This window comes from Notolepis coatsorum (genome assembly GCF_963971535.1).
Source record: "Notolepis coatsorum genome assembly, chromosome: 11".
NCBI classification, from domain to species: Eukaryota; Metazoa; Chordata; class Actinopteri; order Aulopiformes; family Paralepididae; genus Notolepis; species Notolepis coatsorum.
In genome coordinates, this window is record NC_140175.1 from 8,526,203 (window position 1) to 8,545,297 (window position 19,095).

A 19,095-nucleotide genomic window follows, 5' to 3' on the forward strand; every position below is an offset into this window, starting at 1 on the left:
ATTTATTTGTACAGGTGATCTCAAGAAGGTGCTGAACGAGCTCAGTGGCCATTTTTCATGTCTGGTAATTTTTTGCATGGTGTTATTCACCGTCAAATATGCTAAGAAAAATCATAATTTATATTGTCCTTTGTTGCAATTTACTCAAGCCTAGTAACAGACACAATATACCTGAATACATTCCCTGAAATCCATAGATGTCCCTAGATATTAAAAATAAAAAGATAAATAAAATATGTCTAACCCTAACTAACCTTACTGTCATGCACTTGTCCTAATAAACTAACCTACACGGTATCACGCAACACTTTGATGAACATTGTTACTCAGCTGATAGAGCTGTACCCTTCCTGATGACTTGTCGTACAGAACTTGTAAGTCGCTTTGGATAAAAGCGTCAGCTAAATGACAATGTAAATGTATGTATTTAACGTTAAAATATTTCTTCTTTTCTATACCTGACATCGCTGCAAATGAGGGCAATCTTAACTTTTTTCTAGTTAAAATAAAGGTGTGAAATTAAATGAATTAGGATCAATGGTATTCAATACAGTGAAATAAGCAACCAACAGTGCAAAAAAAGAAATATTACATTGTGAAACAAATTTTTTTACAATCTAAAATGTTTATTTCTCATGAACGATTCATTTTGGATTACGAGCAAACAGTTCACAGTTCTGATTACTGTGCAGGTTGTCGGGAGTCCAGTGCATGTGTGAAAGGGGCTTCAGTGTGTTTTGGGGGGACAAGCATGCTACAGATCTTTTCCCCTCAATTTACTGTGTGTGTGTGTGTATATGTGTGCATGCATTTATGTGTGCATGCGTGTGTCTAGTAATTCATGCATGAAAATAATCTCTTAGTTACATCAAGATTGTGCCATGAAGGCAGTGTTATGTTTATATGTGATGTATTTACAATGATTACATGTCTGCATTTATAGATTAATGGTGCAGTGGAATATATTGGAGCACATAATCCTCTCAAAGTAACTCTGAAGTAATATGTTTATGCATTCAAGATATATCTCTTTTAATGGCTCTCTATGTTACCATACAGTGAATCTATTATATTACAATATATTTTTCACGTTTTGTTTAGACATTAAACAATATATAAATGTTTATACATTTTATTCTCATCATTGAGCAGTCCTTGAATATATGGGTACTAATCTTGTAGTTCCACTTAGATGGAAAGACATGCAGGACACAACTGCCATAGACGATATTGTGTTATGTGATTGAATGGAAGAAACGTCTTGATTTAAAACAATACAGCACTTTGGCAGAACATTTTCAATCTTTAGCAATCAAATGTACTGCAGTTCAGAAAGAGTCAACCATCAATATTGTCCGCTCTGGGAGTGGAGACCACTAGTCACCACCACTAGCTTGTGTTTCAGAAACCCTGTTTAAATATGCTGATACTAACGCATATACATGTGAAAAAGTAGCGCCAGGTACTAATATTGAATTGTGTGCCCAGGTAAACGAGAAGCCAATTTCTTCCTGTTTTCAATGATCAATATTAAGATCTGGGGGAAAGTCCAATGCCATCTATACAGATATCCAGGAGAGGTTATATTCCAGGTTGAGTTAACTCCTATCAAGCGGAGCATGTAACGCCTTACTTTTATAAATAGTAAATGACCTTGGACCTAAATGTTAACAAAGTATATTAAACTGGACTTTGAAGAAGTCTCTATTCATTGCACACATTGACATGCAGGGGACCAATCCAAGTGCTCCTGTCCGTCTTTGTCAAGGACGCGACAGCGATCTGTTCTGCATGTTTTTCCATTGGGTTTATCTTATCGGGAGGGGAAACCCTTGCAAGCGCGGTGAGAACATGCAAACTGGGTACCTGGCAACCTGGTCCCCAAGCGGGAATCGAACCCTGGACCTTCGAGCTGTGAGGCAACAGTATTAACCACTACTACACCATGCCGCGATAGAACAAATATTATTCACCTGATGGTTTTCACTTTGAATTGGAGGTAAACAGATGGACAGGTCTTTACTGAATGTGTCATTAGGAAGTGGAAGGATTTCAGGTCATCAGGTCATGAGACATCATGAGACTTGAGTAACGATAATCAATAGTTTAACATCAAATTACTCAATAGGTGCTTAACACATTGACCGCCAATCACGTTGTAATAATAATATAATGCAGGACCTGTTCAGAGGTCTTTAATTGGCATGCAATTATCCTCAATGTTTAGCGGTTAGCACACACACACCAGAACACACGCATGCATTGTCTCTTGTAGGATCGCCGATGCGATTCGTCTCTGCGATTAACCCATCCCATCGTCCTTCCCCCCAAGGGCAGCCGGGAGCAGACAGGCGTCGGCGAGGGCCGCGCCAGGGGACCAATCCAAGTGCTCCTGCCCGTCTTCGTCAAGGACGCCACAGCGTTAGCGATCTGTTGTTGTGCATGTTTTTCCATTGGGTTTATCTTATCGGGGGGAAACCCTTGCGAGCACGGGGAGAACATGCAAACTCCACACAGAAAGGCCTGGGAGATACCCCACCTGGCTACCTGGCATCATGGAAACCTGGTCCCCAAGCGGGAATCGAACCCTGGACCTTCTTGCTGTGAGGCGACAGTGTTAACCACTACACCACCGTGCCGCCCTTGTTGTACGACGTTGTACGACGGGTTTCAAGGTCATGCTAATTCCGCCATTCCACGGCGTACAACGTTATTGAGATCATATTTCATTTTTTCGCCATGGTATTCATAATTCCCTCACCCAGCCTCGGCTGATACAGTGGGAGCCTGCACAACTCTCCAACGCTTCAATACTGCCGCCTGGTGGTGATCGGGCGAGTTACAACCGGAAATGGATCTCTGGTGATCTCCGTGCACCGGGGAAATGCGTCCGGCACTCACATATTGTTGCAGGACTCTAGACACACATCCGTGTATATGGATCCCTGCCATAACTCAATAATCGATATGATTTGGGCGTTTATTATTATACAAACCGGAAATGGATCTAGTCGATCCACGTCAAATAAGTGGGATCTTTTTCCTCCAGTCTCATCGGCGAACGGTAAGAGGACGCTGATGTCATTTTCAGCGTGATCGTTTATTATTATTAATGCAAACTGCTCTGATCAATATATCACCCATACTACATAAAGCATTTACTGGCGATCACGGAATTATAAACGACCCCCCCCCCCGTTCATCCGCGCATGATGAGTCATAACGTTTATGTACAGTTGACATTTTTAATATAGCGTGTATCGGCAACAAACGGCAGTTGATAATCTATATAATTTATGCCTATAACTCACATTCTAGGAATTACTGCAGAAAACGATAACATATTTATATTCTAGGCGGTATTTTCGTATGAATCTATGAATGAAAAAGTATAACGTTCCTACATCCTGAACGATAGATAATCGATGTTGAATGGGCCATAGTAATGTCAATTTAGCAATACAATTTAAAAAGTTATAGCCCTGCAAAGAAGGTGAACATCTCCATAGGCTTAGAGTGGTGGCAGAGAGTGGTATGAGACGGGCAAACTCTGTGGCAGTTAATGTGTTAATCATGATTATTATGCCCTCTAAAGTAATTGCTTAACATAGAAATATACAATCAATAAAATAAATGCAACACAATAATTGAAATAATAAAACAACAATAAATAACTAGTGGTAAGGAATTAGATCAAATGAGCATGGTGAGACAGACTAAAGCACCACAGTAAAAAGAGTAAAATTAAATGTATTATTATTATCATTTCAAATGAGCAACTGCTTGAATGGCTGATCTAATCCCAGCAACTGGTTGGGTTGATCTAATCCCAGCAACTGCAAATAGTCACCTAAAAGGTGAAAATCTTCTTTGTGATATCAACAACTTCCACATGCCCATCACCCAGCATCAGGAGACTAAATGCACCCATGGGGCCGGCATGAATATATGAATTGAAAATGGGGGACCCTGATGGAAACAAGACAAACGTCTTTCTCAGGTCTGCATCCCCTTAACAATTGTATGTATTGAGCCGTACTGTATTGTACCCATTCTGCAATCTGTTAAATAAAGTTTTCATTCATTCATTCATTCATATGTTTACATGTATTTAAACATGTTAGGGATGGGGTTATGAGAGTGGTTAAGGTTACTAGGTTAGGGTACACTGTGTAGGAGGTCATGCAGCAGGTGATGGCTATTCACCAGCTGACAGGCAGAGGGCGCACATGATTAATTTACAGTACAGGGTGTCCCAGGTGGGAGGAAGTTTCCCTTTCTGTACCAAACCATTACATAGGCCCAAGGGTAAAGAAAAACAACCCGGTCTATCTCAGGTTGTAAAACATGGGCATCCCTGATAAAAATCACGATTATAAAAATAGTGCAGCTATATAATTATATGTAGGGTAAACTAAGAGCAAAATGGATAACACTTCAGATATATCGCTAACATGTCGCCTAATAATCTATTATCCTCCTAATATATCACATTATGGTCATTTCTACTACTCAGCATTTTGGAGACAGGGTAAGGGAGAATTCTGCTATAGGATCTGATTCCAGACCAGAAGGGGTATGTGGCTCCAGAGAGTGGGGACGCTTGAAGCCTTTCTCCAACGTGTTCGTGTTTCCGCGTCTCTGATTGGCCAGGTCATGTGACATGTACGCCCAATCGCGGGACCGCAAGTTTTTACACTGGTTAAGCTTAGGCGCTCTTTCGAAGTTGGTTAAGGTTAGAGTTTGTCTTATAGCATGGCGATAGAACGCCTGCCCTGATTCCAAACTCTAACCTTAACCAACTTCGAAAGAGTCGCCTAAGCTTAACCAGTGATAAACTAGGCGTTAGGTAGTTTGCAGGCTGTTCGACCCGGAAATAGGCGCAGAACTTGCCGTCCCACGATTAATAATAATAATAATAATGGATTGGATTTATATAGCGCTTTTCTCTGACTCAGAGCGCTTCACAGAGTCCATTATTCGTTCATACACAGTCATACCGGTGGTGGTAAGCTACAATTGCAGCCAGAGCTGCCCTGAGGCAGACTCACGGAAGCGTGGCGAATAATCATCGCCTACGGCCCCTCCGACCACCACCAACATTCATTCACATGCATACACATTCATACGAGGCAAGTAGGTTAAGTGTCTTGCCCAAGGACACAACGGCAATGGGATGGATATGGGCTTGAGCGGGATTCGAACCACCAACCCTTCGATCATTGGACGCTCCGCTCTACCCCTGAGCCACGCCGCCCCACCCGATTGGCGCACATGTCACATGACCTGGCCAATCGGAGCGCAAAACGGGAACCCGGAAACATGGACGCGTTGGAGAAAAGCTACACGCAGTGGGGGCACCACTCGGCATTTCACATCTTGATTCTAGACCATCTCTCATCTCATCTCTCATCAGTAACAAAAAGTCAAAACAGGTCAACACTGACATCCAGTGTTGCGTTGCTGATTTCAAAGCTGGTTGCACAGTGTTTTAATGACGCCACATGCCTGCGCTCCCGCGCATGCCCATAAATGTTCCCTCACATAATCACAGACTAAAGACAATGCCTAATTGCCTATACGAATGGAATGTAACACATTTCATTTACAAGTTGTGTGAATGTATCTCAGAACGTATTTGAACACACCTGACGATCAGCGCTATTCTTATGCAAAGTAGTCAGGTGGGTACTTAACAAGTTGGCGCATCAGTCGAGTGCAGCACATTCCTGTGTGCACATCCGTGCATGTGCGTGCGCGTGCTTCTGCTCACAGAGCCGGGTGCACGGCGTGCAACCCCGTCCCATGAGCAACGCACCCCTGCTGACATCGTACACTTCTCACCACTAGAGGGCACAATCGCACACACTTTTCTTTTGTTATTGTACAGACTTTGAATCCAGTGAAAAAAAACAGTTAGATATAGAGACATTAAATATAGCCTCGTAAAGTCACATTTAAATAAATAAAAATGAGTCAATCAAGTGTTGCAGCGTCTGATGCAGAGTACAAAACACTGACAGAGTTCTTGATGCAGAGTACAAAACACTGACATACCGTAATTCCTCTAATAGTAACCGGGTCTCAAATACAAGCCGGGTCTCTATTAATGGCCGGGTGCGCTCTTGAGCTACGCAATTATAAGCCGGCCTCCTAATACAAGCCGGGTTACTAATATACTGAGCTGCATACTGAGCTAGTTACTTGATTTCACTTTGAAAACGTTGAAATGACCAGTGACCACCTGTAATTGCACTGTTTACTATTTCATACAGTACTTGGTTTCAATAAATGAACCCAGTACATTTTACTGGGTTCAAACTGACACAAAATGCTGATTTATTCATTATGATCCGTTTGAAAATTTGAAATATAGGCCTCCCTCTTATACAGGCCTCCTCCTAATACAAGCCTGGTACCCGCTACAGTTGAAACAAATACAAGCCGGGGTTACTATTAGAGGAATTACGGTAGTTCTTGATGCAGAGTACAAAACACTGACAGATTTCTTGATGCAGAGTACAAAACACTGACATAATTCTTGATGCAGAGTACAAAACACTGACATAGTTCTTGATGCAGAGTACAAAACACTGACAGATTTCTTGATGCAGAGTACAAAACACTGACAGATTTCTTTATGCAGAGGACAAAACACTGACCGATTTCTTGCAAACGTTTTTAGACTGGATGATCACACCCACAGAAAATGCTATTTCCTTAACCCTCTGTTAGGATTAGGGGAAGAACAGAACCCAATATGCAGAACGATGGAGGAGCCCCAGAACTACAGAATGACAGGATAACGGAGACGGTGGTGCAGAATGACAAGAGAACGGAGATGGTGGTTGCTCTTCACAAAAAGGTGGTGTTCTATTTATTTTAGAACCGAGGGAGCAAGGTTAAACTACAAATAACAAAAAGAACATAAACGGTGCAGCAGTGCTGGCACTAGTGAAACGGCGAACTTGAGAATACGGAAAATAAACCGGAACAACAAAACACTAACACTTACTTAGAATGAAAACACAGTGCAACACGACGTGGACAGGAACGGGGGGAAACTGGAGGTATGTCGCCACACGGAACAGAGGAAGGACACACACTTAAATACTAGACTAATTACAATTGACAACACCTGGCATGGCCAGTCCAAAAACATAGAAACAATTAAACACCAACTAGACACAAAATCAATTCACAACAACAACAACAACCAAGGCAATATCACAAACAACAACCAGACAGGGGGATGACAATTAAACAAGGAAAGGAAAAGCCCAGGACAACATACATGAAGAAATTAACTCAACTATTTTAAAGAAACACAAAATGGTGGCTTGCATCATCTGGCCCATCTGATGGTGACCACTAGAGGGAGGTAGGAGACCAGGTAGGAGACCACTGTTTCCATTGTGGCCAATGTTCACTTTGTGAACAAAGTTCTCATTGTCCTCCCTGGAACCGTTACACCCTCATGTTGTGTTAGGAATTGGCACCACTGACCGTTGTTAGCGGGTCAATGTTGACCCGGGGTCTAAGGGCCCGGGTCCACCTGCCTCATATTTCTGGGCGCAAGCGTCTTTTTTCAATGTATTCCAATGGGGAGGGAGCGTATGCGGCCGATTGCGGCCGCATACAGGTAATGCGCTGCAGTCAGCTTTTTTTTTCAGCGCCTTTCAGCTTTTTTATGCGGCCGCACACAGCCTAGAGAGTTGAAACTTTCTGAACTTTCCAGAGCGGTGCGCAGAGCGCATATTCAGACAACCAATCACAGCAGTGGCGCTATCTGTAGGGCTCGCGAGACAATAGGCGTGTTCGAGATTGATTTTGGCTCGCCTCGAAAATAGATGAGAGTAGCCGAGTGCAGCCGGGGGAGGAGTCAGAACGTCGGACACTTCAAATTTCACGAGAGTGTAGCACTTGTGTCACCTACTTGTAACAGCTGTTCGCCACTGGCACAGTTCTAGGTACGAAACGAGGAGAGGAGTAATATACACAATATAAGAATAGTGGACCAGAGACAGAGTTATAACAATAACCGGTTTATTAATTAAATGCGCGCTAGCTAGACATACAGACATACAGATGTAAACGGTAGCAGTGGTTTGAAGTATCCCTTTTTGGTTCTTTCAATAACCTCTCCTTTAAGGAGGGTTAGTTCGATATCAAGTCCTAGATTGATTAGATCAACACATTAGGTTTGGTTCAGACGTCTCTGAGGTTATCTCTAGCCAAGCTAGATTCAAGGTTGGATATTAGACGTATCCTTTTATCATCAGTAAACTCTATTTCAGTTTATCATTTCACCAGGTAAGTGTTTAAACATATTAATTTAAACCTTTAAATGTGCAGGAACCACAAAATACCTTAACGGGTGAAATGCTCCTTTAAACTCTTCCTTGGAAGGTGTAACACAACAAAAGTACCATTTGGAATATCCTAGGTCAGGGGTCTCAAACTCAATTTACCTGGGGGCCGCTGGAGGTAGAGTCTGGGTGAGGCTGCGCCGCATCAAATATTCCACAAAAAAAGGGTTTCAAGCATTCAAAAAAAAAAGTACAACTGATCCAATCTTCTCAATTCTTAGCAATAACATTTCAGAACATGAACAGTTCTTCAGAACATGAACAGTTCTTCAGAACATGAATGGTTCTTCAGAACATAGGCTTCTCAGTGGTGTCAGTGGACTCATCCACAGCTATGGAAATGCACTGTGCATTTTCTTTTTATTCTAATACAAAGCTGTTTAATCAAATCACCAGCCAGTATTTCAGTTGTTCTGGTTGCTGTGCGATCTGAGGGGGCTTTGCTTTTGTTTGCCTTCAAACATGGTCTCCATCACTCAGTCATACATTCTTTTCAAATTGCCACCCTTCACAAGAGCTACCGTTTTTTGGCATATAGTCACATTGGTTTGGTGCTGGGACTCAGGATGAATGCATATTTTTCAGTCCATTCACCTTTGAATTGCAGTCGACTTTTCTTTTACTGACCATCTTTGAAAATGGCTAGAAACTAGGTTAGTAACTACATTTATCTCACAGAGATAAAACTGGGAGCGAGTTTACTGTAGATGCGCTGCCAACTGACTCGGACTGAAAGAGAGAGACGACTTGCATTCCGTGAAGACCCGCCCTACTCTGCATCTGATTCGCAGACTGTGGGTGAGGGGGGGGAACGCTGACAGGATGCTGAATGTGATTGGACCAGACCCGTACACAGACACAGACAGTGTGGCAGTGCAGCCAGCCGCTTATGCAGAGCAGTGCTCGCAGTCAGAGGAGATAGCGAGGATGCATTTGTCTTCCACTTTACTTGATACCACTCCGGAATCACGTTGCAACCAAGTCACTAACATAACGTTGCTGTCATGAACCTGCGCTATGGTAGCCTACAAGTGATAAAATAAATAAAACTTCCAACTCTTGCGCAACGTCTCGGCAAACAGTAGGGCGCGGGCCGCATTAACACTACACTTTGATGTCAAGTAGGGGGCCGCAAAATATCATCCCTCGGGCCGCAATTGGCCCGCGGGCCGCGGGTTTGAGACCCCTGTCCTGGGTTATGGGAATGCAATTACCATTTTAGGTGAAGTTACCCTTTAAACCTTCTTTCCTCACATGAGAAATATCAGTACCCATATATCAAGTTAAATCAAATACAAAATACAATATCAAAATAACAAAAGGTGAACGGGGTTGAAGCCCTCGAATGTCCTTGTATTCTCATTCAATCAGTTCGTTTATCATTCAAAGGATATAGGTCAGTTCAATCCGTGGGAGTTCTTATGGTTCAAGTTCTATCAGTTCAACCCGTGGGAGTTCTTATGTTCAAGTTCTTATGGTTCAAGTTCTATCAGTTCAATCCTCCCAGACTGTTGAGGCAACGGGGATTGAGCAACAGGGGTATTCGATTCAGGCTGGCATTAGCCTTGAGCTATATCAGAGGTTCAGTGGGTTGGCTCGCCATCTTGTATCATCCGGCACACCGCCTCCTTCCCTCATGGGCACACGTGGGGATGGAGGTGGTCTGGAACTGCTCCCAGAGTAGAACGGAGTGCTGGGGTATCCTATAAAACCTGGCCTGCGTATTCGCAGGCATTCGGAAAATAAAAGCTTATTTACCATTTTTATCAAATCACCATCTTTTCATTTCAGAATGAATAATCAACCAGGCTACCGTTAGCTATGCTAAGCTAAAGTAGGCCGTCTCATCTCAGCACGTGGGAATGTCCACCTGTCCCATGCTAAGTTAGGCTAAAGTGCGTTAGCATGTGGGACATTCCTCACGTTCATATAAAACTCTCAAAACATTCAAAACGTATATAGATCTTGTTCTTATCATAACAGCATATCAATACAATTATAAGTGCTTCTGAAATGGTTCCTTCCCAGTTTCCATTTAACCATATTGAGCTTGGGGCAGTTAGCTCAGAATGAAGCTACGTTTAACGTTACTAGCATGTAGCATGAAGCTAATCATTTTCATACACTCGACAATTGAATAGCACACAATATTGATTTAACTCACCAAAACCGCAGCTACAGCTACTTTACTGCAACGCTTCTTCGGTTTTGCAACTGGGGGAATCTTCTATAACTGTTTGATAACTGATTTTATCATACTATTTCGCAGACCCGGCGCCATGGGCGGGCATTAGGGGGCCGGGCCCGCCCACCTGTGCCCACCCTGGTAATTTTTTTATTTTTATTTATTTTTTTGTCAATCAAAGTTGACTATCCAAATCCTAGTGGGCACTGATGTCAACAACAACACTACTGAAGCTAGCACGGCACTCTGTGAGAATTTGTTTTCTACCCTCAATAACGTCTTTACAGAACATCGCCTTAGTATGCTATGCTTCATCGACGCAAGGCCAATTTAATTCAGTTGGCATTTGAGAAGGACTTAACAAAAAAGTTCAGGAATGAGTGGAGGGGCAGTGTTTTAAGAAGATTTCACTGTCCCCAAACGCTGCTTGCCACTCTACTAACGAGTAGCCTGTGGAGGAATTTTGTTAGCTTTTTTATGCACCTTATTTTTGTCAGTTCAGTTCAGTTTGTCAGTGAATTCAGAAGTGTTGAATAAATGGAGACTTTTCAAAGATATAGAATATAATAGAATATAAATGTATTATCCTGAGGGAAATTTGACACTGCAAATCACTCAACATTAAGACAGAACAAGTCACAAATAAGAATAACAAAACAAATGGCCTAAGAATAGAATAAAATGAAATAGAATAAAAATAGAATAAAAGATACAGTAAATAAATACCGTAAAAATATACTGAAGTCTACAGTAGGTGTAATATTGCACAGTGCTGTTTAAAAAGTAAGAGTCCAGGAAGATGGTAACTGTCACTCTGTGCTCAGTGATGCAGTGAAGCACAGTGATGCATTGTATAGTCTGATGGCTGTCGGAATGAAGGACTTCCTGTGCCGTTCAGTGCTGCATTTAGGTAGTGTGAGCCTATAACATGCTCCTCCTGTCAGCCAAGTCTGTGTATAGTGGGTGGGAGGGGTTTTCCCTGATGGCCTGGAGCTTAGCAAGGTTCCTCCTCTCCGCCACCCTCGCTAGAGTCCAGCTCCACCCCAACCACGCTACTGGCCTTCTTGACCATCTTATTCAGCCTGTTTGTGTCCCCTGCTCTCAGTCCGCTGCCCCAGCAGGTCTGTTATATATATCCGTTCAGTCTGTTTTTGTATAAGTGAAAGTTCTTAAGATAGAGAGAAATTAGATTTTTCAATTGCCTCTCTGCTGTTTAGTTCAGCACCGTGGGCAGCGCCAAGCAAGCCACAGCGCCGCTGTCCAAGCTGAAACGTATAAAAGGGAACCTGTGTTGAAAAACCATTGTGCCCCCCCGAGAACATTTTATGCCCCCCCACTCATTTGTTTCTGCAGCCTGGTCGTGACGGCAAGTTTTTTCGACGGTTAAGCTTAGGCACTCTTTCGAAGTTGGTTAAGGTTAGAGTTTGTCTTAGAGCATGGCGAGAGAACGCCAGGTAGTTTGCAGGCTGTTTGACGTGGAAATGGGCAAAGACACAGCTCGTCACGGTTTGGGCAAACGCGTCAGTGGCCAATCAGAGAGAGTCAGTCAGTGCCAGTCAGAGCGTCTCCGAGAAATGTGGCTAGGTTTCGTAATCACGCAGTTTGGTTTTAGGCGCCCCGCGTGGCGTCCCGTAAACCCCTCCCCTTGGTTTTTTGTGTGTCGCAAAACAGAGAGGCAGTGGAAACCTCTATGCTTCCAACCTCCAAGTGCATCGTCTCTATCTCAAAGAGTTGATATCTGAATTTAACAATATAATTAACAGTGCCAGGGCTACTTCTTTATCTCATCCAGTAAGCACAATCCTAGAGTGTTGACATTTACTCAATTGTCACCCTCCTACTGTATATTGTGTTTTGTATATTCAATCAATCAATCAAACTTGAAACTTGAAACTATTTTATATGTGACAAATAATAAACAAACTTGAAACGAACTCCTCCTCCCTCCTCCCTCTCTGTCCAGTTACCCAATCTTCCACATTTCACAAATACCACCACCAACCTGGTTGTGTGGCAACCCCCCCCCCACCTACCCAACCTCCTCCAATGTACAGTTTCTACGTCAAATGTATATACTCTCTTTTCTGGACTCTTTTCGTATCACAAACAGCACTGTATTTGCAAATCTGGTATGTCATAAATGTATAGATGTAGCAGTACTGTCTATCTGTATGTCATATATGTTATGATGAATTGAAAATGGGGGACCCTGATGTAAACAATACGAAAGTCTTTCTCTGGTCTGCATCCCCTTAACAATTATATGTATTGAGCTGTACTGTACTGTACCCATTCTGCAATCTGTTAATAAAGTTTTCAATCAATCAATCAAAGGTATCTTGTTCCTTGACCAGTTTTTCGCCTGTCTTCCTGACAGACCTAGTCTCTGGCTCTGTCCCAGTTTATCTTAGTAATGTTGCATTCGTTCGGTACACAGCGAATACTGAGAACTGAAGATCCCAACCAAAACGGTTTGGTGAGAATATGTGTACCGTATATATATATATATGTAACGGATGGTATCGTGAAGCGCAGTCAAGAAGGGCTGGGGTGAGTAGCGGTGCTATGGGTTAAACTCACTCTCACATCCTCAAAGACAGATAGACACGTTGCAAAGTAGTGAATTCACCTCTTGGTATAGCGGTCTGTGTTGTTGCCTGCGACGTGGGAGACCGGGGTTCGACTCTCACTCGGGGCATCAAAGTTTGAGGTGACGTTGTCACAACCGTTACAATGGTGCCGATTGACCCGGATGCCTTGGGTGGAGTGGAGTGAGTTTGAGAGGGTGAGTGTAACGGATGGTATCGTGAAGCGCAGTCAAGAAGGGCTGGGGTGAGTAGCGGTGCTATGGGTTAAACTCACTCTCACATCCTCAAAGACAGATAGACACGTTGCAAAGTAGTGAATTCACCTCTTGGTATAGCGGTCTGTGTTGTTGCCTGCGACGTGGGAGACCGGGGTTCGACTCCCACTCGGGGCATCGAAGTTTGAGGTGACGTTGTCATATACAGTATATATAGCATAATGCAGGTGTATAAATAGGTATATGGAAGCATTATATGCAGGTATATTCAGACAGATATGGATATATATATATACATGCAGTAAATATAAATATATAAATGTATATCCAGCACTATTGTACATGCATCATACAGAGTTGTATGGGTAGACTATTTCACGTCTGGTCAATGTTAGCATGGTGTTATTCACCTTCAATGATGGAAAGAAAATAACTAATAATAATAAATATTATATTCTCCTTTGGTTAATTTACTCAGCATAGTAACTGTTAAGAGTAAAGGTAAAAGGTCCTCAGTTGTGCTATTATGTACTATATATATATATATCAATGTGTTCTCTGTATATATCATAAGTGCAGTAATGTTGTTGTAACACTATGGGGCGCTCTAACTAAAGGTAGAGACGCACATCTGTTTCACAGTGCTGAGCTTATAAAAGGGGTGTGTCCACCTGCTCAGCTCTCTCTCTTCCTCTCAGCTGCACCTTGGAGTAGCAGGTGCACGCTGCAACAATGTTTATGACCAATGTGAAATAAACCAAGCCAAAAAGGCTAAAGAGTTCATCGTCTCTCATCGATTCCTTTCCTCCGAATGCAACGCAAAGAGGTGGACGCTGGCAAATACTGCGGCATGGTCATGCTGGACCTACAAAAGGCCTTCGACACTGTCAATCACTCCATTCTAATGGACAAGCTAAAAGCAATTGGTTTTGATAGCCTATCAGTGAGCTGGATGCAATCCTACCTGGAGGGGAGAGAACAGATGGTAGAGGTAAACGGTACTCTATCCCCCCCCCTCACAGTGAGCTGTGGTGTTCCACAAGGAAGCATACTAGGACCGCTACTCTTCCTAATTTATGCAAATGACATGTCGTCAGCCTGTGACTGCAACTTGTTCCTGTTTGCGGACGACTCAGCCCTGCTGGTCTCTGACAAGAACAAATTGCAGGTTGAAAAAACCCTCAGCACGGAACTAGGCAAAATCTGCATATGGCTCGCTGATAACAAACTATCATTACACATGGGCAAAACAGAGTCCATTCTCTTCGGTTCAAATAACAAACTCAGCAAGACCGACGGCTTCTCAGTTACAGTGGGTGACAATATTGTCACAAGGAAAGACGAAATTACCTACCTGGGTTCCATCCTAGAGGCAAATCTTTCCTGTGACAAAATGGCATCCAATGTAATAAAAAAAGTCAACCAACGAACTAGATTCTTGTACCGGATCTCCTCTCTGGTAAACAAGAATACCCTGAGGACTCTGGCAGGAGCACTCATTCAAGGGTACTATGACTATGCGTGCACCTCATGGTACCAAAGCACCTCAAAGGCGCTTAAAACAAAATTACAAACATCACAAAACAAACTGGTCAGACTACTACTTGACCTGAACCCCAGAACCCACCTCACCCCTGCCCACTTTGCCAACCTAGGATGGCTTAGAGTAGACGACAGAGTACAGCAACTTGCAATGGGCCTGGTCTACAAGATACACTATACGACCGGGGTGCCCATGTACATGTCAAAATACTTCCCAAAGGTCAGTGAATACCACAACCACTACACCAGAGGAAGCTCAACAAATCATGTTATGTTTGTACCTATATAATATATGAATGAATGAATGAAAACTTTATTTAACAGATTGCAGAATGGGTACAATACAGTACGGCTCAATACACACAATTGTTAAGGGGATGCAGACCAGAGAAAGACGTTTGTCTTGTTTACATCAGGGTCCCCCATTTTCAATTCATAGTGACATTTATGACATACACAACATGACATCATGACATTTATGGCATAGGGACATACATGACATACAGGTATATAGTACTGTTACATTTGTGACATATACGATATGCAAATATACAGTACTGTTAACCATAGATCCTAACAGAGTATATACATATGATGGGGAGGAGACTGTACATTAGGAGGGGGTGGGTGGGTGGGAGAGAAATATACATACGATGGGGAGGAGACTGTACATTATGAGGGGGTGGGTGGGTGGGAGAGAATATATACATGCGGTGGGGAGGAGAATGTCTATTAGTAGGGGGGGGGGGGGGGTTTGGACATTTACGGTGGCCAGTTTCGAATTGCAGCCTCCCGTAGGTACTCTTTAAGAGCGGTTTTGAATGTGGGTAGGGATTCACATTCCTTTACAGCTTTGGGTAGGGCGTTCCACATTGATGTGGCATAATTACGAAACGTGTTTAGTCCCTTGTTTGAGCCGAATCTGGGTTTAACATGATTTGTTGAGCTCCCTCTGGTGTTGTGGTCGTGGTATTGACCTTTGGGAAGTATTTTGACATGCACATGGGTACCTTAGTGGTGTAGTGTATCTTGTAGACCAGGTCCATTGCAAGTTGCTGTACTCTGTACCCTCCTCTTAATTCTCCCCAACGTTGTACTAATCAGAGACAATGCCCTTCGGCTGGGCGATGAGGTCACCCCCCCTTGATTGGTGCACACGTTTGGTCAGCCCTGAGTAAAACACGGACTGGGAGGTCATGCATGAGAGAGCCTGAGACATGAGAACACGATGGACGAGTGCAAACCCAGAAAGGAGCTCTTCTTCTTCTTTTCCTGTCCATATACAAAACTATTCAGCTTATATAACGTCCAGCCAGTGCTTGGTACATGGCTGTCCCTTCGTGTTGTAGAGTGCTAGGTCCTTTGCTGTGCAGGGTCCACCTAACAGAGGACATGGAAGGAGGTGCTCCATGGTCTGGGGTTCTGTGCCACAGTCGCATGTGGTTGGGCCACTAAGATAGCCCCATCTGCTTGGGGCTTCCCTGGAACGGCAAACACCTGGAAAGGAGCTAAGCAGCTATGACCCACGTGGCGTGTGGCCGGGACTACACACAATATCGGACCTTAACAGGAAACCCAACAGCACAGCAAACATTGCTGCCTCCCTACCGGATGAGCTGAACGCCCGTTTTGAACGGTACCACCAACCTTCCAGGGGAAGCCCCCACCACTCATTAACCCCTCCCACAAGTCTGTACGATGAACGGTTTATGAGATATGAAAGGGGCGGGGCTTATTGCAATGGTCAATAATTTATTCATAAATATTTGTAATGCATGTAGTATATCAATGACAATAGGTTCACTATGGCATGTCTATATATTGTTAACAGGTGCCAGAGAGCTGATTACCAGCGAACCTGTGTAATATCACCCTCTTGCGGTGAAAAGCTGTAACTTCATACTGAATATGCATTTCAATGATGGAAATGAATTAACTTAAAATACTTGTCCAAAACTGCCCTATTGTGAGGTTAGCTGCGGACAGAACCGACCTGATGGAGATAATTATTATATTATATATAGTAGAGGCACTAAACCAACATTCATCTTTATGTGGGGGAATCGTATCCAACAAACAGTAAAGTAGCAACGGAGAATGAGACTCTTGTTTTAAATTAAACCATTATTTTATTTTATTTTTCTGCCTAGGTTACATCTCTAAACTCTTACTGACCTAAAGAAATCACTTCCTTTTCCTTATATTACGGGGAGAGGGGGAGGGGCTAATTTGAACCTTTATTTAACCAGGAAGTCCCATTGAGATACAAGATCTCTTTTGCAAGGGAGACCTGGCCAAGATGACAGCAATAACATTTGCAATATATCAAACAGCAATGTGCGGTACATCACATAAGAACATAATAAAAGTGCATGTATACAATACATCACATGTAAACACAAAACAGAATAGTCTACATAATAGTAAACGTGTATGACAGTAAAATACAGAGTAATACAGTAATTTTGCAGTTGGGACCCGACTACAGAAAGCAGCGACATTCTTCTTGTAGGAAGTTATGTAATACAGATTTAAATTTGCCGAGAGAGACCAGGGTATCTAAGTGGATATGGTCCTGTAGCCCATTCCATGCCCAAGGTGCGAAGCTTGAAAAAGCTGTTCTTCCTAGTTCAGTATTTATTCTCAGTTTTTTATTTTTTTTAGTAGCCATCTTGTGGACCTGGTATGGTAGCTGCTAGAGGCAAAGCTAAGTAGGTTGGAAAGATATAGGGGAAGCTTCCCTAGGATGGCATTATATATAAAAACAAACATGTGGGATTTCCTCCGTACGTACAGAGAGATCCATCCTACCATTTGGTAAAGCACACAATGGTGAGTAAGCCCTTTGGCACTAGTGATGAAGCGCAGAGAAGCATGATACACACTGTCTAGCTTTTTAGCAGTGAAGAGGCAGCATGCATATATATTATGTCACCATAGTCAATTACAGACAGGAATGTGGCTTGAACAAGTTTCTTTCTGGCCCCAAAATAAAAGCATCGTTTGGGCGGCTGGGTGGCGCAGCGGACTAAGCGCTCGTCACCGCCGCAAGAGACACTGGTATCGAATCCGGCTGTCAGCGGTGCCTCCGGCTTGGCCTGCCGTCATACTGACACAATTGGCGGTGTCAGCGGGAGGGAAGCCGGTGGGTGGTGATCTGGTCGTTGTAAAACAGCGACTCCTACAGGTCGGTCAGGGCGCCTGCACAGCGAGGGAGGGAAGTGGTGAAGGTAGTGTGACCTCCCACGCGTTACACTTCACCAATGAGAGTCCGCGCTGTCAGGTGAAAAGAGAGCCGCTGGCTGTCTCCTATTTATCGGAGGAAGCATGGGCTCCCTAGACCGACCTGTAGGGGGCACATGTGCGCAATGACCAGTTTTGCATTTAAAACTAGTTTAAGATAAAAAAAAAAGGGAGGTTTGAAAACAATTAAACGCAGCCTGGAGGTTCTCGATCAGCTGAGGGAGGGAGCACTTGTATACAGGACTGTATCGTCCGCATAAAGATCCATCTTGGCTGTCTGGATTTTATTTCCCAGGTCATTTATAAAAATAGAGAATAAAACCGGAGCCAAAATAGACCCTTTGGGGAACACCTGTGTTGAATTCAAAAAAATCTATCCAGTAATAGTTTGTGGTCTACGGAGTCAATGCTTTTGATAAATCAACAAACAATGCTGCACAATGTTGTTTCTTGTCAAGTGTGTTGATTATGTCATTAGCCACTAGCATGGCTGCAGTTATAGTACCATGTCCAGACCTGAAGCCTGACTGAACCTCACTTAGGATGTTATTTTCTAATAGGAATTGCTTTAGTTGAGTGTTCACAAAGGATTCAAAAACTTTGGCCAGGACGGGGAGCTTAGAAATGGGGCGATAATTATTAACATCTGAGGGATCCCCACTTTTTAATAACGGAAGGACAAAAGCAGACTTCCACACTTTGGGGATGGTACTAGTCACAAAACTAAGATAGAAAATTGAGGCAATGGGCTCAGCAATAAAATCAGCAGCCGTCTTTAGGAGGACTGGGTGTAGGTTGTCCGGACCTGCTGACTTTTTTATGTCTTTCAAGGGTTTACAGACTTCAGTGACAGTGATAGGCTTAAAGTGGAAGGGATTCACAACAGAGCTTACAGCCGGGGGCACCATTGGGCATCCCACCGAGGTGTAGGGCACAGTATCAGAATTATTAAA

General features: G+C 43.2%; 1 protein-coding gene across 1 annotated transcript in view; it reads left to right on the forward strand.

Moving 5' to 3' along the window:
- The window catches only part of LOC311236492 (uncharacterized protein), a gene marked incomplete at both ends in the record, with an annotated part of 104,419 nt that overhangs the window by 39,040 nt on the left and 46,284 nt on the right, over positions 1–19,095 (forward strand). The window lies entirely within an intron of this gene.